The 12,744-nt window shown below is 40.2% G+C and overlaps 1 protein-coding gene across 2 annotated transcripts in view; it reads left to right on the forward strand.

Moving 5' to 3' along the window:
• The window catches only part of LRFN2 (leucine rich repeat and fibronectin type III domain containing 2), a 233,929-nt gene that overhangs the window by 14,006 nt on the left and 207,179 nt on the right, over nucleotides 1-12,744 (forward strand). Inside the window, exon 3 of one of the 2 annotated variants that reach the window (XR_015708298.1) lies at nucleotides 564-1,925. The exons of the other annotated variant lie outside the window; for it this stretch is intronic. The gene's annotated coding sequence lies outside the window, so the exon portion shown is untranslated. Of the gene's footprint in view, nucleotides 1-563; nucleotides 1,926-12,744 lie in introns of those variants that run through there. 2 annotated transcript variants of the gene reach the window in all.

Below are 12,744 nucleotides of genomic sequence, written 5' to 3' on the forward strand. Positions count from 1 at the left end.
TGTTCAGCAAACGCAGTCCCAGACCCAATGCAGGTGGTACCTGCAAAACTTGGGAACCTGATGGCTTTGAGATTTGTTTTGAAACTAAAGGTCCATATTTATTGCAAGCTGCATGTGTCTCGGAGCAGTTTATAACAGGCTGTAGCTGTTGCCTGAGATCTGGCCCTGTGTGCTCCTCAGAGGATGTCTCCTGTTGTAGAGGGCTTTCGCTTTCAGGGGGATTTGGCAGTGTCTGTGCTTTTGGCTGGGGAGCACTGGCTGGAAAGGCTCTGCTTCCATTTCACTCAGTTTCTAATTACTGTCCGTGATGTGACTGTTCAGTCACAGGCAGCTGTGTGCAGGGCTTTCTGGGCACATTAAGCTGCCAAACATTTTCCATGGCTGTATAAACTGTTTGACACAGGCAGCTATCAGTGTAAAGGAAAATAACATTGAGGTGCAAGCAAGTGAGGACAGATTCTGTAGTTTAATAAAATATTGTTTATACTGCAACTCTCCAAAAGCTTATAAAGTCATGTTGAAAGACATTTGTTGTTTTCCCTGGTCTTTCTGTTCAATTGCAGCATTTCAGTAAATGGAGTGTGGCATCCAGGTGTTTCAGTGTGTCCTTTCTGAGACTGGGCAGCACTGGGAATTTTGGGAGAGTTTCCAGAAACCATGAAGATGTGAGAGAATCTTGCACTTCCTATAGTCTCCTGAACTTTCAGAAACCAACTTAAGCCTGAAAGCAACAGAGTTTTTCCTTTGCAATTGTCTTTCCCTTCTTTGTTCTATATGCCTCCTTTAAAAAGCAGCTGTTATAATTCTGGATTTTTTTGCTATGCATAATTTTCCCCTTTGAATCCAGTCTGAATCTTGGCATGTCAGCAATGAGTTTCCCAGCCTGATTTCATACTGTATGAGTGATGCTCCTTTCTCTTTATCCACCTTTCAGCTTCCTTTGCTCTCATCCTGTGAGATGGGGAGACTGGGTGCTCCCAGCCCTTTTTCTTCAGGCTGTGCACTGTTCTATAAATTCTTTCCTTTTTTCACTAGTTTGTTTCCCAGTCCAGGTATTCTCTATTTTTTTAATTGGATGATAGCTTTTTTCCCTAAGCAATTGCTCATTTTTATCACTATTCTGAGTCTCTTTTAGTTAAGAGATGTCTTATTTGGATGGCATGGCCATCACACACAGTACTCCAGAGAAGGCTGTGCTGTTACTTGCTGTTCTAAATTCCTTGTCTGATGGAGACTTAATAGCCTATAGAAGATAAACAAAGGAGTTTAGAATTGGATGTGACCCAGAAAGCTGGATCTAAGCACCTTTAAGCTTCAGGGAAACTTGGATCCAGATCAGAGGGTTTTTGGCTCATATTTGGAGTGTAGTCAGCAATTACTTCCATGGCTGCTGAACCCGAGCAAAAATTTAGCAGAGGGTTATGTATAGCTCCTTTAATCTGCTTTGGAAAACTGCCCATTCCTGTGCTAGTCGAAGACAGGAACTGAAAAGGTGACATAAAGCCACCTCTGTCTCCTTAGCTCTTGTAGGGAAGACAACTTGCTGCACTAAAAGAACCATCCATTTGCTTTTCTTGTGCGTGCTTACCCCTTGCACTGCCTACAGTTCCTATGTTGTGCCAGTCCCCTTGATTTCTAAGCAGTGCTGGAGGGTTAGAGACCTCCTGAGTACCTGTGCCCAGCCTCCAGTGAAAAAATATCCTCTTTCTGAACCTTTGTGTCACCATGTGTATGTAAGTGAAATGGTCAAGAGAAGCTAATGTTCAGAACCGGAGATGCTTTGTTTTCTTCATGAATAAAATTTTCTAGAAGGAGCATGAAGAACCTCCCAACTGCTAAAACTCCAGGAAAAGGATATTGTAAAGGAAATAAGGTTGGCCTGGTGTGAAATACAAGATGTCAAACATTACTGAAAACTATTTTTATTCCTTGCTGAATTTTTCAATTAAACCCTACAACTCGGGGATGAGGGAAGGTGGTGAGCTGACCCTGCTGGGATCTAGCAATAAGGGAACACCTACTTTTCAGCTCTGACTCTGAAGTATTGACAGGAATTTGCCTTTGCCTCCCCTCCCCCTTTTTCTCATCCCCTTTGAAAAACATGTCCCATGCTGAGGAGTTGTGGTTACTTGCAGGATGTCCGTATTCTTATTGCTGTCACTTTTCATATAAGTAAGGACAAAGCATTGGCCTTATAGCTGAGAAACTAATTTGTTATAGTCTTTCCCCCTACAAGTTCAGTCATAAAACTGTATGCATGGAAGGGCATGGTAAACAGGCAAGGGCTCTTGGTAGTTGCAACTGGAATTTTCAATGTTGCCAGAAAATGTATGTGATCTTAAGCATGGGAATATTTATAAAGGTTTTTTCTTTTTTTTCTATCTATCTTATTCTGAGAAAATGTGGAACTTTTAGGTTACATGAGCCTTGGGGAGGGAAACTAGTCTCATGACACATTTTCTATTGCATTCTCAACAGCTGCTGCTACCACAACAGCTTACAAGGCTTCTGGTGGCAATATTTTTCCTAAATCTTCTGAAAACTGAAATTATTTTTTCACATGAAGCTAGTATACTAATTAATTGTCCATAGAGTATTTAGGCAGATAGAACATGGACGGATCAAGGAATAGAAGAAGTTAAAAGGGAAAGAAATTGCTGCTTTCTTTTTTTATGCAGTAAACCTCAGACTTAATCAAGGACAAAGTAAAAGAATAGAATTTATCACCCTCCTTAATGTTTCGTGTTTTTAGTGTCAAATTCTCCCCTCCAACTTATTGCTTGGTACAGATCCATTTTCCATTCCACAGAAACACACTCTCTAGCCATTCTTTTGCATCAGGATGTTGCCTGGACTCCTGTCCTTCACCCTAGTCTTCTGAGCGCTTTCTACAAGTTTACATAATCTACATCAAAATTATTTGGGCTCAGAAGATTGAATCCCCTCCCAGCTGCCCCTCCCAAGCAAACAGTTTAACTGGGTTCACTTTCTTTTGTTGTTCTTGATTCTGAGGGGTTGAGTACCCAATCTTTTTGTTGCAAGGGAAATACTTCTTCCATGGTCTTGTTCTCAGTGGAAGCTGAGGTTGCCTGTGTAATTACAAAACTTGTAGTGTTGATTCAGCTGAAGAGACCTTTTAAGGCATGGCTAAAGATAACTTGGACAAGTGGTAGCACCTGGAAAGTCTATGTCCTTGTAAGACATGAGCTGGCTCTGGTAGCTCTGGGCTGAAGCTGGACTCCGGAACAGGAAGCTGTGGTGAAGGTCATGGTCTAAACACTCCCACTATTTCCTCAACATCCCCTACTCTATACCCTGCAATACTGTACTTCAGGCTAAGAGATTTTTCTCTTCCTTTCTACTGAATAATTGTGTGACTTGGAACCTTTTGGTCTAGTTGCACTGCATTTTTTGTTGTACAAATTTGCAGTAAAACCTTTTCCGCTGGAGGATATCAAAGTGGTTTCCAAACCACTAAGTTTCGTTTCTTCTTTCTTCTTTTTTTTTTTTCTCTCTCATTGTACTCATTTTTAAGGAAGAGATATAAGGTTTGCAAAGGTTAGGGAAATTGCACAAGGTTATGGAGTAAAATGCCAATAGTCAAAAACAGAACCTGGAAATCCTGCTTCCTGGTCCCTTACAGCCTTCACAGTAAGACCTTGAAATGTAATCCTGACAGTTAAGAGAAGTTTTGTGTTATTTCCATTTTACATAACTAGACACAGAATTACACTGTAATCCTTAGAATAGCAGTTCATACATGTTAAATATAAACTTTTTCAAGTAGGTCACAGACATAGATAAACTGTTCAGTCTTCAATATAGGAAAGCGTGTTCACTGTCACCTTTGGAATGGATGACCATAGGAAATTGAGGAAAATGGCTTAGGAAGATTAAATGAGGAGACAGGACTAGTCATTTAGGGCAATGGTAGGTGTACTATGGAGCAAAATTCCCTGAACTATTTGTTTTAAATCATATTTGCTGCAGGTGAATTCCTGTTTTTATTTAGTCAAAGTTTCCAATCTTTCACTGGTTCTATGTCAATATATTGGCAGATAACCTACATGTAGAAATTTATCTACAGAAGTCTTTGGATGAATATTTTTGAGCTCTTTTTGCCTGTTAGATATTTCATTTCACTTCTTGGATATTTGGTAGCTCTGTTGCCTGAGTGATTAACAAGAGATTGAAGTGAAAAGCAAACTGTGAATTGCAGGTAGGAGTTTAGAGATGAACCAAGAAATGAGTTGAGAATTCATGAGGCAAGGGAATGAACAAACTTTTTCATGGTTATTGGAATATTTATATATTGGTACCTTATAAATAAGATCTCATGCAATACAAAATTGTGTATTCACTGCATCTTCAACTTACTTAATGCTAAGCACAATAATGTCAGATATTTATTTAAAAAAAATAAAAATCTCAGCTGTTATGTTTGAAGCCTTGTATTGCTTACTGTTTAAACTGAAGACAGTTTCCTATATCTTCCCTTCTGCTCTTTAGTGGTGCTGCTTCAAGAAGCATTGCACCAGTGGGTTCCTTGTGAATAAATTCAACGCTGCTTTCCAGATTTAGACATCCATGTGGCCAATGTAAGCATCTGCCAGCCATCGAAGTGTAAATTAGGAGGGTTGCCTTAATTACACTCAGAATCGGCCTGCAACCATGTAACTTGGTAATTAGGAACTGCTATTTGCAGATGATCTATTGTCACTTTGCTGTCTCATGTCTTTGACCTAATGCAGATGGGTGACTGGTGTCTCCAGAACAGATGCATGTCTTTTGACAGTAATTCAGATGTGGGAGTGTTTTTTCACCTCTGGGCAAACTTCCTGAGCCCTACTGCATCTCTCCTTTGCCATTCCCCTTCATAAAATGAACAGCTGCATGCATCTTGGACTCTGCAAATGTGTTTGTGTTTTCAATATTACCACTGTCTATTACAGACAACCTGTAAGATATGGTTTGCTACCAGGAAGAAGACCCAGGAACGGGATGTTTATGTAACTTGGTGGCTCTTTTCACTAATCAGAGATAACTATTTTGTCATTGATTGATGTATAAAAGTGACAAAATACATTAGAAATAATATAGTTCTCCATCTCTGAATCATCCCAAAAATGAGTAGTGGTGTTTGGAGGGAAATATATGTATGTCAGTAAAAACATATTAATACTTTTAAAGGAAGGAATTTAGCAGTGCTGGGTGGCTTGCTGGTACTATATGGTCTTAATCTGAAATACCTCTTGGAAAAATACTCTTTCTCCATGGGAACAGGTCCAACAGCAGTGGTTATCTACAGTCTTGTCAGGCTTATGAATGTGTCCGAAAGGGTGAAATGCAGAAATGAGCATTTCTGTTTCAGGTTACTCATTGTGGTAATAACTAAATGTCCTGGTTTCAGCTGGGATAAAGTTAATTTTCTTCTTAGTAGCTGGTATAGTGCTGTGTTTTGAGTTTAGGACGAGAACAATGTCTATAACACTGATGTTTTGGTTCTTGCTAAGTTGTTGCTAAGTAGTGCTCGCACTGGTCAAAACTTTTCAGCTTCCCATGGTCTGCCAGGTGCACAAGAAGCTGGGAGGGGGCAGAGCCAGGACAGCTGACCCCAACTGACCAAAGGGCTATTCCATACCATATGATGTCATGCTCATATATAAGCTGGGGGAAGAAGAATGAAGGGGGGCGATGTTTGGCGCCATGGTGTTTTGTCTTCCCAAGTAACTGTTATGTGTGATGGAGCCCTGCTTTCCTGGGGGTGGCTGAACACCTGCCTGCTCATGGGAAGGAGTGAATGAATTTCTTGCTTTGTTTTGCTTGCATGCATGGCTTTTTGCTTTACTACTATTCTATTTTATTTTCTTTCAATTATTAAACACTTAACCCACAAGTTTTCTCCCTTTTACCCTCCCAATTCTCTCCCCCATCCCACCAGTGGGGGGGAGTGAGCAAGTGGCTGTGTGGTGCTTAGTTGCTAGCTGGGGTTAAACCATGACACTAAGTACATCTCAGACTTAAGATATTTCTGTTTATAATCCTGCATGGTACGTATTATACTATTTTTCTTAAGGATGGTGGAGCTAAGACACCAACTATCATGACAAGAGTTGGTAAACTGCGTTTTTTTTAAACAGCATCAGGGTAAAAACAATGAATTTCTATCTGTTCTGAAAATATTGTCTCTAGTTCATTGTAGTGGCATGTCAAATAAATGCAATTTTGGAGAAAATACCTCTCCTGGTGTGATACTTTTCAGTGGATAAACAGGCTTTTATTCTCCAGAGCTAAGCACTTTATGCCAAACCTATATTCTCGTAGGAATTCACATTTAAATCATCTTTTTATTCTTTACTTAGCACAGGAGAGATTGACTTCCTTGATTGTCACATTTGTATGAATGAATTTGTTCTGAGTTAAGTTGCTTAAACTGGCCGTGAATGCTATCAAGCTGGGTCCATTAATGACAAATTACACATTATTGGTGTCTCATGCATTTTGTCAGTTTCCACTGACACATCAGTCTCTGCCAGGTATTATGAATACTATGTAATTTACTGTTTTAGGGTTTGACTAAGTATATTGGGATGAGGGCTGCATTGGCAGCTGGAGGGCAAGAGTAGTTGCGTGTGAACAGTAGTACAGCAGGTACTGGTGCTTCCAGCAATTAATCTTTTGTGCATGTTTTGCATATTGAGAGAGACTATTGTTATGCAAAATACAGCCCCTGATTATTCCATTACAAGATTGTTCCTTTTCAAATGAACAAAGTAACTAATTTTAAAAAAATATTTGAAAGGATTCTACTTATATTATCTTGGGGAGGAAGAAGGGGGAAGGAACTTGAAATTTTGACTACTGACAAATGCTGTAGTGTGGTTTTGGTGGTAAGGGAAGCTGGTGATGTGATAGGGCAAAAGAAGCCCATGGTTTCTATACAGAACTGGTAGGTTACAGGCAAAACCCGCTGATGCTGCTTTGGCGTGCCTGTGTAGGGGGTGGTGTGCCAAATGAATGTAATACTTTCCCTCATGCAATATCCAACAGCATATTTTTAACCTTTCTTCTGTGGATATGTACCAGTTACAGATGGACTACTTGATACTTGGCATTTGGTTCTGAGTAAACACCTCTGCCTGTCTAAATATTTGTTCCTAGGACTTGGAAATTGCTCTGTGTGCATGTTTAGTGCCTGTACTATGTGGTTTTTCTTAACTTAAATGGAACCAAAGATGATTGAAATGAACTCCCTTAAAAATACCTGTGGCTAGTTGCAATATCTCTTAGAGGAAACACAAAACTTATGAGTACCTACCACTCTATATTCTCTGTATTGATTTTTTTCTTCCTCTGTCTAGTGGCAGTCTAAAACAAAAACTTGTTTCTACTAAATAGTATAAAATTAATCAGAAAGATTATAAAAAAATAACCAGTTTTTGCTTTACTCTATAGGGGCTTTCCATAGGACTTGTTCAGAACTGATTCTCAGTTATTTGGAATAGCCTCCCTTAATTGGACTGCTGGGGATTTTGTAGCTTCACTGTCCATGCACCTTTGCCTTACCAATATGATGATAAATGAGAGGTCAGGTAAAGATGGAAGTTGTTCTTCACTGTTACAGTTGACTTGTTTTATAATGTTCTTTTATTTAAATGTTCTTATTCTTCTAAGATAATGGTGTAATTTCACATTTCTATATCAGGAATTTTAGACCTTGAGGACTTTAAATAGCTCTGGTCAAAAGCATATCTTTTTACTCAATAGGAAGTAGCTTTATAACTAAGTGAAGGACTTGTGTAGAACTTCTTTAAAAGAGAAATTTAGACTTCTCCACTCCCCTGCCCTCACATACCTGAAATTTAGAAACCTTTTAGTTTTGGAGTTCTTTCAGTTATTGAGTGAAAACTCAATGTATTAAAAATACTCCTTAATGCATTTTACTGGGAGAAAAAAAAAATATCTAAGGCAGTTAGAAAATATCCTTTCCCCTAAATGAGTGGTTAGCTGATTTCCTGAGAGGTGAAGCCTTATATCCTTCCAGAATTCATGTTAACAAATTTATATATGTAAAAACATTTATGGATGTTATGCATCTATACATCCTAATATCATAATTCTATACAGATATGTGGAACTTTATCTGAATGGACCTCTGTGGGAATTCCTTGTACATGGAACTCTAGTCCGTCCCAGAAACTTGCCAAGTGCAAGGCCTTCATGATATCTTGAGGTAGAGAATTTCACCTTCTAAATACAAAAAAACATTGCTTTAGGTCTGATTATTCTGCTTTCTGGTGTGATTCAGTGTCCTGTTCCTCCTGTACTGTAACTGGGTGTTATCCAGTTTTCCTGCTGTGTTGACTTTACACAAGTTCTCCCAATATTTTACATTTCTCTTCAGATTAATAGATACCTTGTTAATATAATTCTGTTTTTGAACTTTAGATTCCCTGTCTCTGCACCCCTCTTCTCTCATAGCCCTCCCATGGAAAAAAAAAAAAAAAAAACAAACCTGTTCAGGTCTGGTTTGCTTCCCAGTGATCTAGATAAATCCTTACTGTAACCTTTCTTTTTTCACCTCCCCTGCAGCAGCTTATCCAAGTGTCTCATTTTCTCAGCCAGAATGAAATCATCCACCTCACTGGATTTTTCTTCCACCTGCTCCAATGCCTCTCGGACTGATGTCCCATTGACTTTAATGCATGCTCTTCTGGGTAAAGTGCATCAGGCTGTTTGGTCCTGGGGGCACAATAACACCCTTGTATCTAGAGAGCAGAATTATCTTCTAGCAGCAATCAAAGACCACAGCACATGTTTTCATCCTCTCCAGCCTGGCTTTCCAGTTTTATTCATTGAGCATCTTTATTCCAGACATCAGATGTCCATCAGACCATTCACAAATCAGTTCCCTTCAATGGTGTGGTGCTTTGCCGAAGAGTTGCTTTGCCATGACTTCAGAGACGTATTTATTGCAGGTAGGGGAAAAAAGCTATTTAGCTTATACTGGCCAATACATGCCTTGACAAGAACATCTTTTCTGCAGGCTTAGGCACTGAATTAGGAACCGGTGAGAGAGGAAAGCACAAAGAGTTTACTGTCTGAAGGCATATAGTCCTTTTCAGTAGAAATGGTGAATTTGGTCTGAGGAGAGCTCCAAATCTCTCCTAGAGTGTTCACTTCAGGAAATGATGGCTTGTGTTAAGTTTAATACTACAGAGCATGGTATATGTTCACTACAAAATAAGTGTGACTACATTACCTGCTAAGTGGAGTTTAAATAGCTTTCCTGCCGAGCAGTCAAGGAAGATAGCAAGAAGGAGCCGAGAAGCAGCACAGGGCTTATCCTTTGCAAACCAATAACTTTTTATCTTGATGATCCCATTAAAATACTTCTACTCTCAGGCAGCTCTCAGTTCCCAAAAACACTTTGCAGACAATGTTTGGTAAGCAGATTAAATGAAGCTATTGGGAGCCCTGTAAGGAGCAGGAAGGTCTGGGAGACTTGCAGGGCTTCATAGCACTAACGACAGTGCCTGGCAGCTGAGTGCCCACTAGCCAGCGCTAAATCCTATGTGGGTAGGGAGACGGTGAGACTGTCAGGTGCTCTGTGCCACTTCTCTGTCAGTCCATCAGGCAGCGTGTGGGAAGAGATGTGATGGCACACTGTCACAGGCAGGAGGGTGAGAAGAGATGTGTGCAGCTGGCTGCAATTAGCAAACCCTCTCTGAGAGTCGCCAGCACCCAGGAGAGAGGCTCAGTGTGAATTTGCCTTAGTCCCCATGGGGATGTGGTTATACTTAGCAAAGCTGGGTGATGGGGGAAGCTAAAGGGTTTGACATTACTGGTAAATGCACAGGATGAGTAGCTCTTTAAGAGAAAGGAAGGGAGGCTGAGGAGCGCTGGAGGTAGACAGAGACCTGTGACCTCCTGTCAAAATGGCTAGAATTAGGAAACTAATTCTGCTGAGAAGGAATTAATAAAAAATGGGACTAAAGTCCTTGGGAAAGCACATTTTACGGGAGAAATAATGGGGTTGTGCGTGGGGGTGAATGGGCTTTTGGTAAAAAAAGGCAAACCGAACCATGAAACTTCAAAAGAACTTATTTTTTTAAATCAGCAGCGTGCGAAGGGGGCACTGGCTAGAAGCAGCTCAGTGGAAAGGGGGGATCTGGGCTCTGCTGTAGATCATGAGCCAAACCCAACTGGGCTTTGTCATGCTGTTGTGGTAAAGCAAGTATAAGGGATAAACAGCATGTTGCCTGAAAGACATGAGGAATAAAGCGATCAGTGCTAGTAGGGTTTCACCAGGAAGTACAGTATGTTTTAGAGATGTGTAAGCAGGTAGTGCAGTATACTGTGTGACAAATATCCATGACAAAAGTTAAAAGCTCATGTCTCCATCTTTGTTTCTTTATGCAGTTACTTTCAATTGGGCTGGAGGAAACTGCAGTTTCTATTTTCAGTATCTTCTCAGAATGCATGGATATATATTGACATTCTGCATTTTTTTTTGTACTTGATGTATAGGGAGATCAAGCTTCAAAAATATGTATGTGCACATGTAAGAAAAGGGAATGTGCTGAAAATGGTGAGAATAGTAGAATAGGGTGGCCTTGTTATAGATTGTAAAGTGATTTACTTAAGTAATCTTTCAAGACTGCTTTGTCACTGGGAAAAACAAAAATGGAGAATAATTGAAGTTGTTATGAAAGTAATCCTTTTTATTTTCTTCATGGGTATTTGTGGCTTTCTGGTATAAGTATTCAGAATATGATAGGGTTACTGCACAGAAATGTTTATTAAAAACATTTCCAATAATAGTTCCTATAAAAACCTTAACTATGCTAAATTATTCTTTCAAAAAAAGTTTCATAGAAAAAGTTCTTGCCAAAAATAACAATTAAAAACACAGATAAATTATTTACGATGAGGAGTCACTTTACTGAAAATAAATTGAAGTCTTAAAGGAGTAGAAATACCAGAGGAATTTTTACTGTCTCCATTACTCAAACAGCGCTTGCTTCTGTGTATTACCGCTGGGTAGTGGAGCATGGAGAAATGCTGACAGTCAAAGGCGAGTGACCTTCTCTTTGAATGATGGCTAGCTGGAGCTTACCACAGTTGGGCCAGGACTTCTAGTGGCCCTGTGCTGACAAGCTTTGGAAAGAAACAGGCTGAATGAGCCATGCATGAACCTGGTCTGACTGGAGGCAAGTCCCCTCTGCCAGGAGGGACTGCAGCCCTCTGCCACTGCCCCAGCTGCACAGCACTTGTCAGGCAGGTAACTAGACAGCTTTGGTGTCCAGCAGTGTATATCACTTGCTGCTTGGCTGAATTCAGTTAAAATTAATGCAAAAAAATTTAAACTGGCAGGTTATGGGGAGGTTGGAGTGCCTGAAAAGACCAGGGCAAGCAGGGGTGGGCCAGGGCCACCAGTCACACTCAAGTCAACAGAACAGTTTCCCATAGAGATTGTGTAGCAGTGAAGGAAGCAATGTGATGTATTCTGGCAAGGAAGATCGGGATCTGCCTCAAGAGGAGAATAATAACAGTAAAGGTAAGAAACGGAGCGCAGAGCCAGGGGTAAAAACTGAAGTGTGGTGATGAATACTTGACCCACTCTTCCAAAAGAGTGAGTGTGAATGCGCATAGATGGATGGGCTGGTTAAAAGGTGTTCTACCTAAAGAATGGCTTTTGTTTCTGAAACATTTTTATTAAACCAGAAGCTCTAGCTAGGAAAAAAATTAAAACAAAAATACCTGACTACAAACCTCGCCTTTTATACCATCAGAACTACAAAAACACTACTGTTAAGTGCTCATTTCTTTCTGTCAGCAGACAAACCCTGGAAAACACTGCTACATGAGCAGTGACCGTTGGCGGGTACATCTGTTGTATATTTACACTTCTTTCAGCAATAACTGCTTGAATGATCCTGGTTCATGCTGTCAGACAAAGGCCACAGTAGCTTCAGAGAAATGTCTCCTCAAGAGAAAATAAATGTACATTCCAGTAGCTCCAAAACCAGTTCTGTTCCTAGCTATATTGTCATTAACAATCTGAATTATTTCAGTCAAGGAAGTGCTGGCTCAAGCTAATGCAAATGAGCATGATCTATTCCCCACCCATAGATGTACTATATACCTAAAACCAGGTTCTGTTTCTGCTGTGATGGTGCAGTGACTACCTCAGTATGCTTTTGGTCAGTAAGCAAGCTGCTAGGCACTATATCTGTAGTAAACAGGTATGCCAAGGAGCCACATAATACTCTGCTGGAATAAAATGAACCCATGCTCGGGGTCCAAGACTAGAGCAAGCAAGTTCTCAGCCTCTAGAGATAAGAAGTAGCAGTGATCTTCAATGCAAGGTTTTGCTGGTTTACTTTAATACCAGTTGAGGAAAGTACCTGTCATGGATACAATTTAAAAGGGTAACAGCTACATTTTCAAGGGATGTCTATCCAGAAAGGTGTGTTCTGTAAAGGAGGGAAGTACCTACATAGTGTTCCACATAAGTTCTTGCCCAGCACCCAGTAAGGGCACTCGACTCTCACTGATCACTTACTAAAGCATTTGTTTGGCTGAACTGCTTTATTTCAGACCATGCCATCAGACTGACCTGATGCTTTATCCAGCAATTTATCTCTTGCTCAAGTATCACTCGGGGTGTACCAGTAGGTGCATTACCTGATTTTTAAGAGAATCAGACCAGGGTTTTGCATTAAAATTCTCCAATTGTTT

This window comes from Nipponia nippon, unplaced genomic scaffold (assembly GCF_047370975.1).
Source record: "Nipponia nippon isolate SJK-2023a ecotype South Korea unplaced genomic scaffold, ASM4737097v1 scaffold_4, whole genome shotgun sequence".
NCBI classification, from domain to species: Eukaryota; Metazoa; Chordata; class Aves; order Pelecaniformes; family Threskiornithidae; genus Nipponia; species Nipponia nippon.